Source organism: Schistocerca gregaria, chromosome 3 (assembly GCF_023897955.1).
Source record: "Schistocerca gregaria isolate iqSchGreg1 chromosome 3, iqSchGreg1.2, whole genome shotgun sequence".
NCBI lineage: Eukaryota > Metazoa > Arthropoda > Insecta > Orthoptera > Acrididae > Schistocerca > Schistocerca gregaria.
In genome coordinates, this window is record NC_064922.1 from 336,410,525 (window position 1) to 336,430,811 (window position 20,287).

Consider the following 20,287-nt stretch of genomic DNA (forward strand, 5'->3'; position numbering starts at 1 on the left):
AATTCCAACTGCACATTTAATGTGTTGCGTCACTTCATCTGTCTCGTCTCTAGGTCTTGCAGAGCAGTATATCAGGTATACGTTGGTAACAGTGACGTGACGCGGAAATAATGTGTTCTTGGTGACAGTTCATCAGACATGCACAAAGAGTGACAAGGACCCATGTGTACTGGATGGAAGCCTAGGATAATGCAGATCGACAGTACGCTTGAGAATGTGGACCTTGGGATTAACAAACTACTCAGAAGCACTACTTCTGTACGGCTTGCTCTGTTCACTGATGTGTAGTCATAATCCTGCTGACTAGTTGTTGAACTGGTTCATCTCTGAATGGGTCCATAGTCGACTGGTTTCCAGGGAGGCGTGTGATGCTGGCTGTGGAGATCCATAAACTGATTACCAACAGACAAATGACTCTTTGTGTATGGAGTCTAACAAAAAATAATGCTCCGAGACAATGATGTTACTCAGCTGATAACCTGAGAAGAATCATTATTTACAAAATTGTTTGAATGCTGTAGACCATAGAAGAACCTTTGCTTTTTGACCAAAGGTCTCCGATAACAACTCAAACTGAAAATATCAGTATATACTCTTGGAACTGTCCAGCATAGCATCATCCTCAATTTGGTAGAAGCTTCAGCAACATTTCTTGCAGGGATGCTCACATTCAAGGTGAGAGGTTTTACCCACCTGCGCTGTGTTCTCTTCCTTCTATCGTTTGAAAATTATATAGATACATTGTGCCGAGCAGGGTACGTACACTGCATCATCACCTCAGTAAACTTTCACGTAACTCGGACAGTAAACTGAAGCTGCTAGCTAAGTGTGTCTATGGTTAAGGCCATACATACTTTGTTATTATCTAACAGACTATCAAATAAAAAGTTCTTTTTATTTGACGTTATGTCTCTTCAGCATAACATCTGCATCTACATCTACATGGTTACTCTGCAATTCACACTTAAGTGCCTGGCAGAAGGTTCTTCGAACAATTTTCATACTAGTTCTCCACCATTCCAATCTTTAATGACGCGGGGGAAAAAGGAACACCTAAATCTTTCCGTTCGAACTTTGATTTCTCTTATTTTATTATGATGATCATTTCTCCCTACGTAGGTGGGCGTCAACAAAATATTTTCGCATTCTGAAGAGAAAGTTGGTGATTGAAATTTTGCAAATAAATCGCGTCGCAAACAAAACCACCAGTGACTGCCACCCCAAGTCGCGTATCATATCAGTGACACACTCACCCCTTTTGCGCAACAACACGAAACGGGCTGCCCTTCTTTGCACTTTTTCGATGTGCTCCGTCAATCCTACCTGGTAAGGATTCCACACCGCTCAGCAACTTTCCAGCAGAGGATGGACAAGTATAATGAAGAGGGTTTGTCACATCTTCTAGGTGTTCTGCCAACGAGGCGCAGTCTTTGTTTCGCCTTCCCCACAATATTATCTATGTGATCTTTCCAATTTAAGTTGCTCGTAATTGTAATTTCTAGGTATTTAGTCGAATTGACAGCCCTTAGATCTGTGCGATTTATCGGATTTACTGTAGTACCTATGTGGATGACCTCGCTCTTTTCTTTGTTTACTGCCAATTGCCACTTTTTGTACCATATAGAAATTCTCTCTAGATCATTTTGTAATTAGAATTGATCATCTGATGATTTTACTAGACGGTAAATTACAGCGACATCTGCAAACAATCTAAGGGGGCTGCTCCCATTATCACCTAGATCATTTATATAAATCAGGAACAGCAGAGGACCTATGACACTACCTTTCAGAACGCAAGATATCACTTCTGTTCTACTCTATGATTTATCGTCCATCACTATGAACTGTGACCTCTCTGAGAGGAAATCACGAATCCAGTCTCTGAACTGATACGATACTCCATATGCACGCAATTTGATTAATAGTCGCTTGTAGGAACGGTATCAAAAGCCTTCTGGAAATCTAGGAATATGGAATCGATCTGAGATCCCTTGTCGACAGCACTCATTACTTCATGGGAATAAAGTATTGTACAAGAACGATATTTTCTGAATCCATGTTGGTTATGTATCAATAAGTCGTTTTCTTCAAGATGATTTATAATGTTAGGTTAGGTTAGGTTAGTGTTTAACGTCCCGTCGACAACGAGGTCATTAGAGACGGAGAGCAAGCTAGGGTTAGGGAAGGATTGGGAAGGAAATCGGCCTTGTCCTTTCAAAGGAACCATCCCGGCATTTGCCTGAAACGATTTAGGGAAATCACGGAAAACCTAAATCAGGATGGCTGGAGACGGGATTGAACCGTCGTCCTCCCGAATGCGAGTCCAGTGTGCTACCAGTTTCATAATGTTCGAGTACAGCATATGTTCCAAAATCCTACTGCAAATCGAGGTCCGTAATATGGGTCTGTAATTAAATGGGTTACTCCTATTTCCTTTCTTGAATATTGGTGTGACCTGTGTTATTTTCTAGTCTTTAGGAACAGACCTTTCGTCAAGTGAGTGGTTGTATATGATTGCTAAGAAAGGCGCTGTTGTGTCTGCATACTTTCAGATACAGTTGATAATGGGATTATATAAAGGCACAAATAGGTTGTGTGGACTTAATAGAGTCCTCATTAAGCAACTGCAGTGGCTACTCATCAATTAGGCGAAAAGTACATAAATCAACAATAAATCCATTCAGTCTTCTTTAGGGGGGCACAGTTCACCTTGGCAATCCACCAATACCAGGCTTAGTGGCCATAAATAAAACTACATGTGGCTTGCGCTGCAATTGTAGTGGAACAGATTTGAGCGACTGTGAGCAGTGAGGGTCATAACAGCACAGTGAAACAAACCAGTGTTACAGCAGGAGCAAGACTAAAGTGACGTTGGGACACAGTTACGTAAGAGAATGGCTCAGATGACGAATGAAATTAAGATATTTTGATCACTTCGGTAGTGCTTGGCTATTGTCTAATTGCAGTGGTGTTCCGCACCATGGAAAAAAAATCAGCTATGCAGTTTTGTTCTTCCCACCCGTCGACAATTTTGCTGATTTTACCATACGTGTATTATTAAATACCACAATGCTCCCTTAACACATTACAACTGTTAGGGATGTGCTGTAGCTGCCTATCAGTCGCCTTGCCTTGTGGTCTGCATACCTTCCTGTACAAGTGGGGCTGGCTTCCACGGTTCTTTTTCAGCTTGAAGTCTTTCTGTTGAGAAAGACCAGCTCAGTGTTGCACTGTTACGAGAATGGTTCCATCACTGCAAGAACCAGATTACCGGGCATCCTGTTTCAAAAACAGTACACCGCCGAGGGTGGCGAATGGACCTCCTAACTTTACGGTAGCCCTAACGAACCTTTACACAGGCAGCACTTCTATCATTTAAACCCTAGCAACAAAATATGAAGTAACGGTAACATCCAGTAAGTTTTCGATCAGCTCTAAATCAAGATTTCATGTGCATAGTTCACAAACATGTATTTTGTAGCAATAACTCCTCACTAAATAACGAACAGCTGTTCCACGCAGACGTGTACACGACTTGTTCATGAACAGTTTTTCAACAATTGGGGTGTTGCAGTGATACCAAATTCGTATGTCGGAGGAATAGGGCTCCAAATATAACTTTTTTGTCATTTCCATAAACCACCTGAGGCGAATACTGGGAAATTTCACCAACAAGACTTTCTTGTCCTTGCCCGGTCTGAGCTAGAGGTCCATCTCACATGATATCAACATGAAGTGTACGGCGAACTGTAAGGTACCTTTTAAATCTAGACCAGCGTGTACGCTACGGACCTGAGCGCAGGAGGCAGCTCCACCCAGCAGCAGAAAAACAGCGGCTACGATAGCGCCCTGTGTCGTCGTGTAGAGGCAGCCAGACGCGTCTGTGTCGTATGGCGCCAGGCCCACCAAACGGCAGCACAGAGAAACTAGTCGCAGCCTGGACTGCAAGCCACTCACCGGAGGACCCATCTGCAAGCACACACAACCACAAGTGTATCTATTTTAGTTTTACACAAAGCATCTTCCATCGCAGTCCGTGATCAGTCCCACGGTGAGTGAAAAACGGGTGTCATGACGAATAGATCTTATAATTAAATTTTCCCCGAGGGATTTAAGTCTCAACTTTATCTACGATAAGGATGAAAACTGAAGAAATGTATTAAAATTTGTGCCACCGCCGGGACTCAAATCCAGGTGTCTTTGCTTATTGGACAGAAATGATGACTATTACACCATCACAGCACTATTGCCAACAGTGCTGTACGGACTGACCAAGACTACTGCCCTTTCTCAATAGTGACAATTTAAGTGGGAAGTAAGCTGAAGATATAAACTGAAGTTTGTGTTGGGGGGGGGGGGGGGGGCGCTGGACTTCGGTAGTCCATGCAGCAATATTGACTGCAGTGCTGCGCTGATGTAATGGTCAGGATTTATGCTCAGTAAACAAGGAGAACCCGGCCGTGGTACAAATTTTAATTCATTTCTTCACCTTTCATTCTCATCGTAGTCAGGCTGATGATCATAACATCAAGTTTACAGCTGAAGCCTTCTGTGATTATCAGCCGAGTGGTCGTGGCAACTCAGAGCAACGTTTCAACACGATTCTTACAACTACGGGCACTTATGATCTTAGCAGATGCAAGAAGTATATAGATGACGAAATGTGGTGTGAGGTACCTGTGACAGATGTTAGATTCGGTACCATTACCGTGAGAAAGACCGCCTGCATAATGCTACTGCTCTGTGATTGGCTGCTGTGTTCGGAGCAAGGGCGCCAAAACGTTAAAGTATAGGTATCATTATTAGCTAAACTACTCATTGGAATGACTTCAATTTTTAATATAAATATCTCTCAACAGCTGACTATCAATCAGTCATTTTAGAATTATTAGAAACAATTTAAATCAAAAACAAAAGACTGACGAAATTGCAGACGAAGCACTTCGGAAGCGTTCGGGTCACGCCTTTTCTGCTATGGCGCGCGAAGTGTTTCGGGCTTTTCGTCAGTCTGGATTAGGCAGTCAAGATGTATAGTCATGTTGTCTGTGTCAGGATGTGTCTGCCAGTACTCAGTATTAAAAGACTCACTCCGGTAGTCATGAGGCACAGACAAGTGCCACAAATAGTGTAAAGATACATTTTCGTCAACATTGTGTTTGATCATGTACTTTGCTGTATCAGAAGGTGTTGTATTAAGATCATGTAATCTTCTCGTGTGGCTATATTAAAATACGTGAGTGGTATTCGAAAGAAGTGATACATTATTTCAGAACAGAACCTCGCTAAAAGTCAGTTTCAGCCTCAAGATACAGAACCTACGACCTGCGTGCTGTTTTCTGCGCTAGGGACATCAACTTAAAGACAGCAGTTTAGTGAACTATAACAGAACCTTCGAATTCCACACAGTGCAGTGGAAACAACTAGGCGCCTCACGTGTACTGCAGAACAAATGTGCTCAGCTACACGTCATCTGCAGTAATGCAGAGGAGGTAAAGGAGGATGATCGTTATTAACACCAACAATCAATTCATTCTTCCTTTCTTGCCGTAACTCTTGACACTGCGGATCTCGGAATACTGAATTCCCAAACGAGTTCCGAAATGGAATGTCCTATGTATCTAGGTCCAACTACCATTTCTCGTTCAAAGTCTGTTAATTCATACTCTGTGGCCATAGCCATGTTGGAAACCTTTTCATATGAATCACCTAAATACAAATGAGAGCTCGTTGAATGCATGGCTCTTTTATACCTTGTGAACGTAATACTACCGCCATATGATGGTGCATATCACTATCCCATGACTTGTAGTTTCAGTGTAATTTACATTTAACAATTTTGAGAACTCATGTGTAGAACATTGGCATCCCCAGTAGCCAATATTTATCACTGGAGTCTGCTAGGGTCGCATACGATCCCGTGGTGGTATTGGACAGACATACTGGAATCCTTCTGAGTATTCAGCAGCACAGCCGAGGTCACGTCAGCACGCTGAGCGTTGAAAGCCACGCGGGCAACAGGCTCAGAGGGAGGGGAAGGTGAGCAGCAGGACGGTGTAGGTGGCGAGAGAGCCGGCGAAGCCTGCGAGGAGGCCGGCGTCGAGCGCCACTACTCCGCAGAGCGGTGGAGCGGGCTCGCGAGCCGCGACCACCCTGAGCAGCAGGTGCAGCTGCAGCTGCGGCTCCGGCGTGGCGCGGCGCGCGGGGGGCGGCGACAGCAGCAGCAGGAGGCGCGACGCCAGCATCGCGGCCCGCCGCCACTCGCCGCGCGCCAGGTGCGCCGGCAGCACGAGCGCCGCGACGCCGCCGCAGGTGGCGGCCAGCGAAATGAGGTACTGCGCGCTGCTGCGCCGCCGCAGCCCGCCCGCCGCCAGGTGGTAGGCCGCGAACAGCGACTGCGACGCCGCCAGCGACAGCAGCGGCAGCGCCGCCGGGCCGTGCGCCGCCGCCGCCTCCTCCGTGGCGCCGCAGCACGCCTCCAGGGACAGGCGCAGCGCGCGCACCTCCCTGCTGCTGCAAGTCCAAACACCTGCTGCACCAACGTGGCCGTCCCACGATCTAACTGGGTGTCACATATTGTGGGAATTGAAGGAATTTCAGAGCGTGGAGGCAAAATACGAGGAGCGTTCAGTAAGTAATGCAATATATAATTTTTTTCCTTTGCCCGTTTCGATTGAAAGACATGTGGAATTTGCTGTGGAACATCCTGGAAAACTCCCACTGCAGGCCCTATGTTTTCATGAAGTTCCAATAGGTGGCGGCGCTATATATAGCCTGCAAAACGGACGTGTGTTCCGAGCAGAGAGCTGTCATGGACAAGTTCGCACGACTTTGTTGCAATGAGGATAGATGCCTCGCCCATCGACTCAGCAAGCTTTATATTCACCCCTGGCTTCCATAGACATTCTTTAAGCGCCTATGAGCATACAGGGTTGTCAATTGATCGTGATCCGGCCAGATATCTCACGAAATAAGCGTCAAACGAAAAAACTACAAAGAACCTAAGAACCTAACTTGTCTAGCTTGAAGGGGGAAACCAGATGGCGCTATGGTTCGCCTGCTAGATGGCGCTGCCATAGGTCAAACGGATATCAACTGCGTTTTTTAAAAATGGGAACCCCCATTTTTTATTACATATTTGTGTAGTACGTAAAGAAATATGAACGTTTTAGTTGGACAACTTTTTTCGCTATGTGATAGATGGCGCTCACAATTTTAGACGAACATTTGGTAACAGGTAGGTTTTTTAAATGAAAATACAGAACGTAGGTACGTTTGAACATTTTATTTCGGTTGTTCCAATGTGATACGTGTACCTTTGTGAACTTATCATTTCTGAGAACGCGTGTTGTTACAGCGTGATTACCAGTAAATACCACATTAATGCGATAAATGCTCAAAATGAAGTCCGTCAACCTCAATGCATTTGGCAATACGTGTAACGATATTCCCCTGAATATCAAGTAGTTCGCCTTCCGTAATGTTCGCACATGCACTGACAATGCGCTGACGCATGTTGTCAGCCGTTGTTGCTGGATCACGAGAGCAAATATCCTTCAACTTTTCCCACAGAAATAAATCCGGGGCGTTAGATCCGGTGAACGTCCGGGCCATAGTATGGTGCTTCGACGAACAATCCACCTGTCATGAAATATGCTGTTCAGTACCGCTTCAACCGCAAGCGAGCTATGTGCCGGACATCCATCATGTTGGAAGTACATCACCATTCTATCATGCAGTGAAACATCTTGTAGTAACATCGGTAGAACATTACGTAGGAAATCAGCATACATTGCACCAGTTAGATTGCTATCGATAAAATGGGCGCCAGTTATCCTTCCTCCCATAATGCCGCACCGTACATTAACTCGCCAAGGTCGCTGATGTTCCACTTGTCGCAGCCATCGTGTATTTTCCGTTGCCCAATAGTGCATATTATGCTGGTTTACGTTACTGCTGTTGGTGAATAACGCTTCGTTGCTAAATAGAACGCGTGCAAAAAATCTGTGAGCGTCTCGTAATTTCTCTTGTCCCCAGTGCCAGAACTTTACAAGACGTTCAAAGTCATCGCCATGCAATTCCTGGTGCATATAAATATGATACAGGTGCAATCGATGTTCATGTAGCATTCTCAACACCGACGTTTCTGAGATTCCCGATTCTCTCGCAGTTTGTCTTCTACTGATGTGCGGATTAGCCGCGACAGCAGGTAAAATACCTACATGGACATCATTATTTGTTGCAGGTAGTGGTTGACGTTTCACATGTGGCTGAACACTTCCTGTTTCCTTAAATAACGTAACTATCCGGCGAACGGTCCGGACACTTGGATGATGTCGTCCAGGATACCGAGCAGCATACATAGCACACGCTCGTTGGGCAATTTGATCACAATAGTCATACATAAACACGATATCAACGTTTTCCGCAATTGGCAAACGGTCCACTTTAACACAGGTAATGTATCACGCAGCAAGTACCGTCCGCACTGGCGGAATGTTACATGGTACCACGTACTTATACGGTTGTGACTATTACAGCGCCATGTATCACAAAGCGAAAAAAGTCGTTCAACTAAAACATTCATATTTCTTTACGTACTACACGAATATATAAAAAGAATAGGGTTCCTATTTTTAAACAAACGCAATTGATATCCGTTTGACCTATGGCACCGCCATCTGGCGGGCCAACGACTGCGCCGTCTGGTTTCCCCCTTCAAGCTAGACGAGTTTCGTTATTTGTAGTTTTTCGTTTGAGGCTTATTTCGTGAGACATTTGGCTTGGTCACTATCAGTGGACCACCCTGTATACTCACAGGCGCTTGAAGAATGTCTATGGAGGCGAGGGGTGAATATAAGCTTGCTGAGTCGATGGGCGAGACATCTATCCTCATTGCAACAAAATCGTGCTAACCTGTCCATTCTCCTGCATGCCGGCTGACCACACACAGCTGTAACTCCTGCAATGTTGGAACGTCTGGACACTCTCATTGGAGGTGACTGACAAATCACAATCACACATCTCACTGCTCAACTGGACATCTATGTCGATATTACTGGTAAACTTGTCCTCCAGTTGGGGTACTCAAACAGGTGTGCCCATTCGGTTCCTTTGTGCCAAATAGAAGAACATAAATAGGAACAAAGGACCACTTGCGTCGAATGGATTGCGTGACAGTTTTTTGTCTAACGTCGTAGCAGGTGACGAAACGTGGGTTCACAACTTTGAACCAGAAAGAAAACTCACACCCCCAGCCAGTAAAATTGGCTCTGAGCACTATGGGACTTAACATCTGTGGTCATCAGTCCCCTAGAACTTAAACCTAACTAACCTAAGGACATCACACAACACCCAGTCATCACGAGGCAGAGAAAATCCCTGACTCCACCGGGAATCGAACCCGGGAACCCGGGCGCGGAAAGCAAGAAAGCTACCGCACGACCACGAGCTGCTGACAGTAAAATTATGGCGAAATTTTTTTGCGACACAGAAGAGATTATTCTGTTTGATGTACTCCCTCATGATTCCAGAAACGATTTCAGCATGTTCGTCGCCACAAAAATGCGAACGAACTGCTCCTTCTCCGTGACATCACAAGACCTCAGAAAAGTCTGCACACCTGAGAGGAGCTCACAAAGCTCCATTGGACTGTTCTTCCTCATCCACCCTACAGCCCACATCCTGCACCTTGCAGCTACTTAGTCCAATGAACGAGGACGCACACCGCGGGAAGCATTATGTGGTTGACAGGAAGGTTACTGACGCAACGAGACGTTCACTCTAATGTTGATCAATAGAGTGGTACCATGTGGGCGTATGGGGCCTCCCAGGAGGATGGTGTGAGGCCATCTCATAGAACGGAAATTATGTTGGAAAATAAGGTATTGCAGCCTAAAGAGTGGGGAATGCTTAATAAAACTAACCTGCTTTCACCAAATAAGTTGCTCTTGAATGGCCCTGGTATTGCACTACGGATAAAGGAAAGATGATATAAGAAGAAGACGAGCACAGACGAATTAGGACACAGAGAAATTAGGATACCTAGTCCAATCATCGACTTTGCCTCCCGTCACCTCTGTTGACATCACCATTATTGTTTAAACTTCATTGAGCCGTGCTGGCTCGAATCGAATCTCTGGTTCGTTTACTCCTCAGATTTACTAGCATCTTGATAGGTGGTGTGATTGTAGTGTAATGTCTCTGGACTTACGTTGCCATGGCGACGTGAAAAACAAACCTTTGCTCCCGCTGTGGAGTGAATAAGAGCCTAGTACTGGAGTACGACTCAGCCTGGCGACAGCCAGCTCTTTGACAAACAAGCCCTGTGCACCGAGAGAGTCAGTGTGTGACTTGGAGGAATCGCCACCGTTATTAGTTTTGGGAGTCGTCTCCGATTGTATTGGACTGTAGTAATTGTGGATTCGGCGTCCATTCGTTGACTGAAATTTTAATTGTATGGACTGGACAGAACTACTTCAGCAACAGTCGGTGTTATTTACCTTCTGCTTACTTGGTTCCTGCCTTTCGTGTCTCTCTGAGGTCTTCTGCAGTTTAATTTGATGGAACAGTTACCATACGGTTTACTCTGAGAGCATAGGTGTATATTTAATTTACCTTGTGTGATTTTGGGAATTATGAAGTTTTATGGGTCAAGTTGTGGCGTAAACCAGGTAGATTAGTTAGTCCTTAGAGTTAGTATTAAAACAGGCAACAGAGCATGCACAATGTCGGCACTAGTACAGTGTATATCCACCTTTCGCAGCAATGCAGGCTGCTATTCTCCCATGGAGACGATCGTATAGATGCTGGATGTAGTCCTGTGGAACGGCTTGCCATGCCATTTCCACCTGGCGCCTCAGTTGCACCAGCGTTCGTGCTGGACGTGCAGACCGCGTGAGACGACGCTTCATCCAGTCTTAAACATGCACAATGGGGGACAGATCCGGAGATCTTGCTGGTCCGGGTAGTTGACTTACACCTTCTAGAGCACGTTGGGTGGCACGGGATACATGCGGACGTGCATTGTCCTGTTGGAACAGCAAGTTCCCTTGCCGGTCTAGGAATGGTAGAACGATGGGTTCGATGACGGTTTGGATGTACCGTGCACTATTCAGTGTCCCCTCGACGATCACCAGAGGTGTACGGCCAGTGTAGGAGATCGCTCCCCACACCATGATGCCGGGTGTTGGCCCTGTGTGCCTCGGTCGTATGCAGTCCTGATTGTGGCGCTCACCTGCACGGCGCCAAACACGCATACGACCATCATTGGCACCAAGGCAGAAGCGACTCTCATCGCTGAAGACGATACGTCTCCATTCGTCCCTCCATTCAAGCCTGTCGCGACACCACTGGAGGCGGGCTGCACGATGTTGGGGCGTGAGCGGAAGCCGGCCTAACGGTGTGCGGGACCGTAGCCCAGCTTCATGGAGACGGACGGTTGCGAATGGTCTTCGCCGATACCCCAGGAGCAACAGCGTCCCTAATTTGCTGGGAAGTGGCGGTGCGGTCCCCTACGGCACTGCGTAGGATCCTACGGTCTCGGCGTGCATCCGTGCGTCGCTGCGGTCCGGTCCCAGGTCGACGGGCACGTGCACCTTCCGCCGGCCACTGGCGACAACATCGATGTAATGTGGAGACCTCACGCCCCACGTGTTGAGCAATTCGGCGGTACGTCCACCCGGCCTCCCGCATGCCCACTACACGCCCTCGCTCAAAGTCCGTCTGCTGCACATACGGTTCACGTCCACGCTGTCGCGGCATGCTACCAGTGTTAAAGACTGCGATGGAGCTTCGTATGCCACGGCAAATTGGCTGACACTGACGGCGGCGGTGCACAAATGCTGCGCAGCTAGCGTCATTCGACGGCCAACACCGCGGTTCCTGGTGTGTCCGCTGTGCCGTGCGTGTGATCATTGCTTGTACAGCCCTCTCGCAGTGCCCGGAGCAAGTATGGTGGGTCTGACACACCGGTGTCAATGTGTTCTTTTTTCCATTTCCAGGAGTGTACTTCGACCATCATCAGTTATTTTGCTCCCCAAATAGCAAAACTCCATTACTACTTTAAGTGCCTCATTTCCTAATCTAATTCCCTCAGCAACACCCGACTTAATTCTACTACATTCCATTATCCTCGTTTTGCTTTTGTTGATGTTCATCTTATATTCTCCTTTCAAGACACTATCCATTCCATTCAACTGCTCTTCCAAGTCCTTTGCTGTCTCTGACAGAATTACGATGTCATCGGCGAACCTCAAAGTTTTTATTTCTTCTCCATGGATTTTAATGCCTACCCCGAATTTTTCTTTTGTTTCCTTTACTGCTTGCTCTATATAGAGATTGAATAACATCGGGGAGAGGCTACAACCCTGTCTTACTCCCTTCCCAACAAGTGCTTCCCTTTCATGTCCCTCGACTCTTATAACTGCCATCTGGTTTCTGTACAAATTGTAAATAGCCTTTCGCTCCCTGTATTTTACCCCTGCCACCTTTAGAATTTGGAAGAGAGTATTCCAGTCAACAATGTCAAAAGCTTTCTCTAAGTCTACGAATGCTAGAAACGTAGGTTTGCCTTTCCTTAATCTTTCTTCTAAGATAAGTCGTAGGGTCAGTATTGCCTCACGTGTTCCAACATTTCTACGGAATCCAAACTGATCTTCCCTGAGGTCGGCTTCTACTAGTATTTCCATTCGTCTGTAAAGAATTCGTGTTAGTATTTTGCAGCTGTGGCTTATTAAACTGATTGTTCGGTAATTTTCACATCTGTCGACACCTGCTTTCTTTGGGATTGGAATTATTATATTCTTCTTGAAGTCTGCGGGTATTTCGTCTGTTCATACATCTTGTTCACCAGATGGTAGAGTTTTGTCAGGACTGGCTCTCCCAAGGCCGTCAGTAGTTCCAATGGAATGTTGTCTACTCCGGGGACCTTGTTTCGGCTCAGGTCTTTCAGTGCTCTGTCAAACTCTTCACGCAGTATCGTATCTCCCATTTCATCTTCATCTACATCCTCTTCCATTTCAATAATATTGTCGTCAAGTACATCGCCCTTATATAGACCCTCTATATACTCCTTCCACCTTTCTGCTTTCCCTTCTTTGCTTAGAACTGGGTTTCCATCTGAGCTCTTGATATTCATGCGAGTGATTCTCTTTTCTCCAAAGGCCTCTCTAATTTTCCTGTAGGCAGTATCTATCTTACCCCTAGTGAGATAAGCCTCTACATCCTTACATTTGTCCTCTAGCCATCTCTGCTTAGCCATTTTTCACTTCCTGTCGATCTCATTTTTGAGACGTTTGTATTCCTTTTTGCTTGCTTCATTTACTGCATTTTTATATTTTCTCCTTTCATCCATTAAATTCAATATTTCTTCTGTTACCCAAGGATTTCTACTAGCCCTCGTCTTTTTACCTACTTGATTATCTGCTGCCTTCACTACTTCATCCCTCAAAGCTACCCATTCTTCTTCTACTGTATTTGTTTCTCCCATTCCTGTCAATTGTTCCCTTACGCTCTCCCTGAAACTCTGTACAACCTCTGGTTCTTTCAGTTTATCCAATTTTTCTTAAACTGGAATTTGTGATTTTAGAGGACAGTGTTAACATGTTTTTGAATTGTTTTAGAACCTATGGTGTAAGCTTAAGACTTTTATGTATTTCTTGGTGTCTAAAAGGTCTTGCTAAGTGAGTTACAGAGTTAAGGCCTATGCATGTTTTAAGACACTGATTGCATTAAGAGCCCTTTGCGAGGTGGCGCAATGGTTATCACACTGGACTCGCATTCGGGAGCAGTAATTTCCCTAGATCGCTTCAAGTTACCGTGACGATTACTTTGAAAGGGTACAACTGACTTCTTTCCCTATCCTTCCCTAATCCGTTGGGACCGATGACCTCGTTGTTTGGTTCTCTTCCCTGAATCAACCAACCAACGAACCGAATCTGTATTGGTAAGGCCTTATCATTAAAGTGTGTTTTCTGGACTTTAACTTGTTCACTTTGTTTTGTCTGGTTCGAGTTAGCCTAGTTTCGGAGACACATCTGACGAGTGGTGTTGTAAATTTTTCTTGTTTTAAATTCATTGTTATATTAAAACTTGGAAAGCCATTTCTAGATGCGTAGCTGACTTAATAATTCACGGGCTTGTAGCATTAGCTTGCAAAGGCACCTTTTGGCGAGTAACTGAGAACGTTGGGTACTCTTTCTACTCTAAGATGAAGAAGTTGGCATGGGAGAGGAAGTCAAGATGGGCAGGATGTAACCAGCCAAAAAAATTGATTAAAACTAAAAAGCGTTGCCACATTGACTGTCTACAGCAGCTCGGTAAAGTATCAGGTAATACATTTTATAGTCACATTAATGCGACCACCTGTCAAAAGGTTGAATAACTATCTTTTGCCGACCGCTGCTAGACACGCAAGGCGAGTCAGAGAGGTTCTGGAAGGTACCGTGAGGGACGTGGAGCCATGCTGACTCCGACGCAGTGGCCAACTGCGCTATATTTCTCGGTTGAGGATCCATGGCACGAACAGCCCGATAGAGGTGATCCTACAGATTCTCCATTGAGTTTAAATCCAGAGAGATTGGTGGCCGGGGTACTATGGTAAACTCACCCTGGTGCTCTTCAAACCATGCACTACACTGCGAGCTGTGTGACACGTTGTGTTGTTCTCCTCGGAGGTGCCATCAAGCAGAAGAAAAACATAATGCGTGTAGAAAAGACATGGTCCCCGAGGATAGATGCACGTTTGTGTTGATCCATTGTGCCTTTTATAATAACGAGATCACCCAAGGACTGTCCTTTCAGCTTGGACATTTCTGACGATTGTTGCAGGGTATTTCCTTTCGTTGAGGACATGTTGTTGGTAGCGCTTTCGTTCATCTGGACAGCCAGTTGCTCGACAGTTGCACATATATTCGATCGTATACATGGCTGCAGCCATCGTTCACCCTGGTCATCTATGGCCCATGGTGTACCACAATTGGGTCGTCGCCGGTTTTGTATAGCACCATTTTGCCATTTTAACCGTGGCAGCAAGCAAAGAGTTTACAAACTTAGACATTTAAAATATGACTTCACCTCAGCCCAAAAGCCAATGACCAGGCTCTTTTGGACGTCAGATAAACCGCTCAGTTCCCGCATTACAACAACGATTGGACTGTTTTCCCGACCCCTGACGCACTTTACATACTATCCACTGCTAGTGTAGCCGTCTGAGTGGTTATTGCACGTTGACGTCGAGCATAGGTGGGGTCACATTAATGTGAATGGACTCTGCACGGAGCCGCATCCCAGCAATGGCAGAATGCTTCTTTGTTCGAGTTAATGCATTGCCAACAGAGTACAATAGCAACATCGTATGCGCACCACACTCCTTAAAAGCTCCCAGTGAACTGATCCTTTGTTGGATCAAACTGATAAAAGAGGACTGTTCACAGGCGACGCTGCGATTGGAGGATCCCAGTTCCCAAGTATGAAGTGTCAACTAACGAGTAATTTAATTAAACTACATCATAGGGACACTTAAGGGGAACATAAGGTGGTGTTATAAAAATGTGGGCATCTTGTGTTAGTCTCATCAAAATACTTCTGGGAGTATTGCCACATCATCCTATAAAATAAAATATTAATATACCCAGATAAAATGACGTTTCGATAGTTTTGAGCGGCCGTCCTCAGGGCAAATCTTTTGCCAAATCAGTCATTGGACTGAAGGCATAACAACGTCATCTTATTTAAATGCTTCTGGTTGTATTGGCTCCTGATATTGTTAAGTACTCTTCTTCTTTTTCTGCACTTCCAGTTTCACGGCGATTGTGGCATGCTACGGTTCTCATCTTTTTATAGGTCAGCCCAGATTTTTTCCCTTTTGATTTAAAATTCTTTATCTGTCGTGGTAGTCTCTCTGCATCCATTCGTTGGAGACGTTCGTTCCATTTCTTTCTGGTTTCATACAATTTTACTTTTACACTCCAAATCTTCAGCTCCTTTTGCATATCTTATGTCGTATTTTATCTATGCTTTTTTGTCCATTCGCTGCTCCAAGACATCTCATTTTTGCTCCTTGAATTTGCTTTTCTTGCCTTTTATTCAATGTCTACGATTCATTTCCACTACAATAGGGTTGGCAATGCTATTATTTTATAAGATTTCAGTCATGTTTCTTTCCGTACTTTATGCGTTATAGTTAATTAATTGTTCGATACATACTTCCAAATCTACTGGTATTTAACTAAATTTGCATATCTTCTTCATAGTCACATATTTTACACCTAAGATAGCTGAAATATTTTACCTCACTATTTTTTCCCTCTCAACTACTATCTTAGTTGTCACTGAATACTTTTCACGAAGCCATTGACTTAGATTTGGGATAAAATACTTTCATATTATATTCTGTTCATATTTTATTTAGAGCCTAAATTCCTTTTTGTAAATCTCTTGCAAAATATCTGTGTAAGATCAACAGCATATAGGAGTTATGTTAGCTTCACCAAATCGTTTAGTTGCACCTATATCTTTATTCAAGAATTCCATCTGCTAACTGCATGGTGAATGTAATTAATGAACAGCGTTGGTGGTAAACTACAGCCTTGTATCACTTCTTTATTTATCTACTTTGCCTTATATATCTAAGATTTGTGATGTTTCCTTATACAGACTTTTAATACCTGATATAAGCTGGAAAGTTTAACGTCTGTGCTCCATTATTCTCCATAACTTTCCTCTAATTACATCACCAAAAACTTTTTCAAAATCTATAAAAGCACTATGTGTCTCTTTGTTAAATTGTGCTTTTCAGTAAGCTGTCGTAAAACAAAAACTGTCAGTCATTCATCATTTCTTTCTAACCGACCTGTTCCTCTGCTATAAAACATACTACTATCGTTTTAAACCGTGTGTAAAGTACTTAAAATACTAAAATATACCGACGTTTCGGTTGTATTGCAACGGCTTTCGTCAGGGGAAAGAATTTCGAACCCTGACAAATTAGGTAGTTATTTGTATTTATAAGGGACCCATTCCTTATTTTCTACCTTTTTTAAAGTCTCGTTTTAATCTGTAGTTAACATCCAATAAATTATGTTCACAGTCCACATCTAACCAAAGAATATTTTTCATTTCAGAATCTGATTCCATAATCTCTGTAACCAGATCTGTTTCACGCATACAACCTTCTTTCACAATTGCTAAAGCAAGAATTAGCAATGATAAATTTGTCTTCCGTGAAAAATTCGTCGAGGTAGACCAGGTAGCATGCTTCATCCCCCCCCCCCCTCCCAGCTCCCCACCCCATCCGCAAACCATGTTCTTCAACTATTTTTACTTCCCTTTCCTTCCCTCCTGCTGAATTCCAGTCCGCATCGTTATTAAATGTTGGGCTCCCTTATCGTTCTGAATAATTACTTTTATCTCACCATACAATCTCTTTATTTTCAGAGCTAGTAGACATATGAACTTTTACTATTGCTGTGGGTGCTGGCTTCGTGTTTATCGTGGCTATTATAGTGATAATGTGACGGCGAAAGACATGAGAACAAAGAGATATGTTTAGGGGAAGTTGGATTTACTTTCACCAGTTGTGGCAATCCTCTCTGGCATCTAGGACGCCGGCCGCGGCGGTGTCGCGGTTCTAGGCGCGCAGTCCGGAACCGTGCGACTGCTACGGTCGCAGGTTCGAATCCTGCCTCGGGCATGGATGTGTGTGATGTCCTTAGGTTAGTTAGGTTTAAGTAGTTCTAAGTTCTAGGGGACTGATGACCACAGCAGTTTAGTCCCATAGTGCTCAGAGCCATTTGAACCATGTTTTTGGCATCTAGGATGCAATTACAAAAAAAGTGAAACATGTCACATTAATTAGAAGAGAAACACGTCTCTTAGATTTCTACTTTTCTCCTTCACCTTCTTTCACTTTCTGCTTCATTGTATAGTTTGTTATGATATCCTTTTAGAAATGAAAATGTTGATCTTTCCACCTTTCCCTTAGATATCTGACCGGGATTTCCCCAGCTGATATGTGCACATCTTCTTTGGAAAATGTGTGTAGTCCGTTGATTTTCTTTCATATCTCTGTCTTATGACAGGTATCCAGTGTATGCTACTTATTTGCTGCGTCTTTAATATCTTGGTAAATTAATACATTTTTAATGCCTAGTATCCCAAGATTCATTTTCCTCTCCATCTCTTTCCCGCGCTCTTTCCTTTGATTTCTTCTCTTTGAAGGAGTTGATTTCCCAATATAAGTCTTAAGCAAGATGGTTTCCTTATTCATTAATTCCACTAATTTCCCTTGTCCTCCAACTTTTAGAAGTACATTATTCTCATTCTTTCACTCCATTACTCTTCAAGCATTTTTCGCAACAGCCATATTTCAAAACTATCTTCTGTCCTCTTTCCTTTTGACTGTTCATGATTCACTGCCATATAATACCACACTCTCTAAGGTTTTCGGACGACAAGAGACAGTGTGGTATTAGGTTGCAAGGCACACACGTCTCTCAGTTCAGTTAACTTGCACGTTGTGTGCAGCCATCCTCTTCTCTGGGTAATCAGCTACGTCGATGTTCCAGGAGCTTCTTCTCCGAATACTATAGTTGGTTAAGGGAATCTATTAAAACACTTCCCTATCCTTGAAATAAATTTGGTACTCATATAATACCGTACAGTTCCATCACTTTATACTTTCACAGATAATAACTTCTGCAAGCTAAATTATTCCTTACACGTTAGACTCATTTAGACATATTCAAATAGCATACATGTGTCTTGTTTCGCCGGCCGGAGTGGCCGAGCGGTTCTAGGCGCTACAGTCTGGAACCACGCGACCGCTACGGTCGCATGTTCGAATCATGTCTCGGACATGGATGTGTGTGATGTCCTTAGGCTAGTTAGGTTTAAGTAGTTCTAAGTTCTAGGGGACTGATGATCTCAGAAGTTAAGTCCCTTAGTGCTCAGAGCCACTTGAACCATTTTGTTTCGTTCATAGCCAAGACATGAAATAATTTAAAAGTCTCTATTCTCAAGCTAGTCCAGTACATGAATATGCAAAGCACTCTATATTCAACTGTTCAACAGTCTTTTTTTGCAATCACCACAGACACTAACAAATCAAAGAATACGACATAATTATTCCATGAGTTCTCCTCACGTCTTCTGTGGCGCTAGCGGCAAACATTTGTAGTCGTCAGTGACTCGCCCCTATTACAATCATCTAATAACAAACTTCCGACCTGCACATAGAAACAGGTGGATGAGTAGAACCGTTCTCACTCTCCTGCACTCGTACCTAAAATACGGGGTGTTCAAGACCGTTGAAGGCCGAGTGTTTCTAGATTTTACACAGAAATTATTGAGGCACTACAACTCTAGACAAAGCGCTGCCACATAATAGTAAACTCCAGACGTAATACTTATCGAATCTTGTTCATAGTTCTTTTCGACTATTTTTGCTGTCAACAGATTTTTACTTCCTTAAAAGCTGTTTTATCTACACAGAGTTTTTCTCTGCATACTTTCCATAGTGTGTCATCAAACCTCCTATGTGCCTATAAGATTTAATTTCTTGAAAAGCGTGTCCTTCTAATGACATTTTGACGGAACCTTCATGTAGGTTGATTCTCACTACTTTCGTCTTTACCAAGTCCTCATTCCATAAGCTTTCCCCAATTTTACGATCATTTCCATCATCATCTGTAGTTCCTCTGATTGTGTTAACACTGCTTTTTTATATGTGTACTTGATCATCTTTATCCTTTTGCGTTCTACTATTACGTCTCCACTTCATCTGTTAGTTTCTCAAGATCTCAAGATAAATATTGAGGACGGAAATCGGTAGATGTGATGTACATGCACAGATATAAAAAAAATAAAAATAAAAAACGATGTTAGAGAAATTGGACAATTTATTCAATACGGTAAAAAATGATCATACAATGTAAGCTTTCACGACCGGTATTGTCTACACTTAAAACTTCCGGGCTGATAGGCCGTGGCCGAAGTATAAAACTGTCTCCCGCAGTCGGAGACGAAACGTCAGGAGACAGTTTTATACTTCGACCACGGCCTATCAGCCCGGAAGTTTTAAGTGAAGATGGTCAAAAATGGTTCAAATGGCTCTGAGCACTGTGGGACTTAACATCTATGGTCATCAGTCCCCTAGAACTTAGAACTACTTAAACCTAACTAACCTAAGGACAGCACACAACACCCAGTCATCACGAGCAGAGAATGTCCCTGACCCGCCGGGAATCGAACCCGGGCGCAGGATTCAATGCGGTCGCAGGTTCGAAACCTG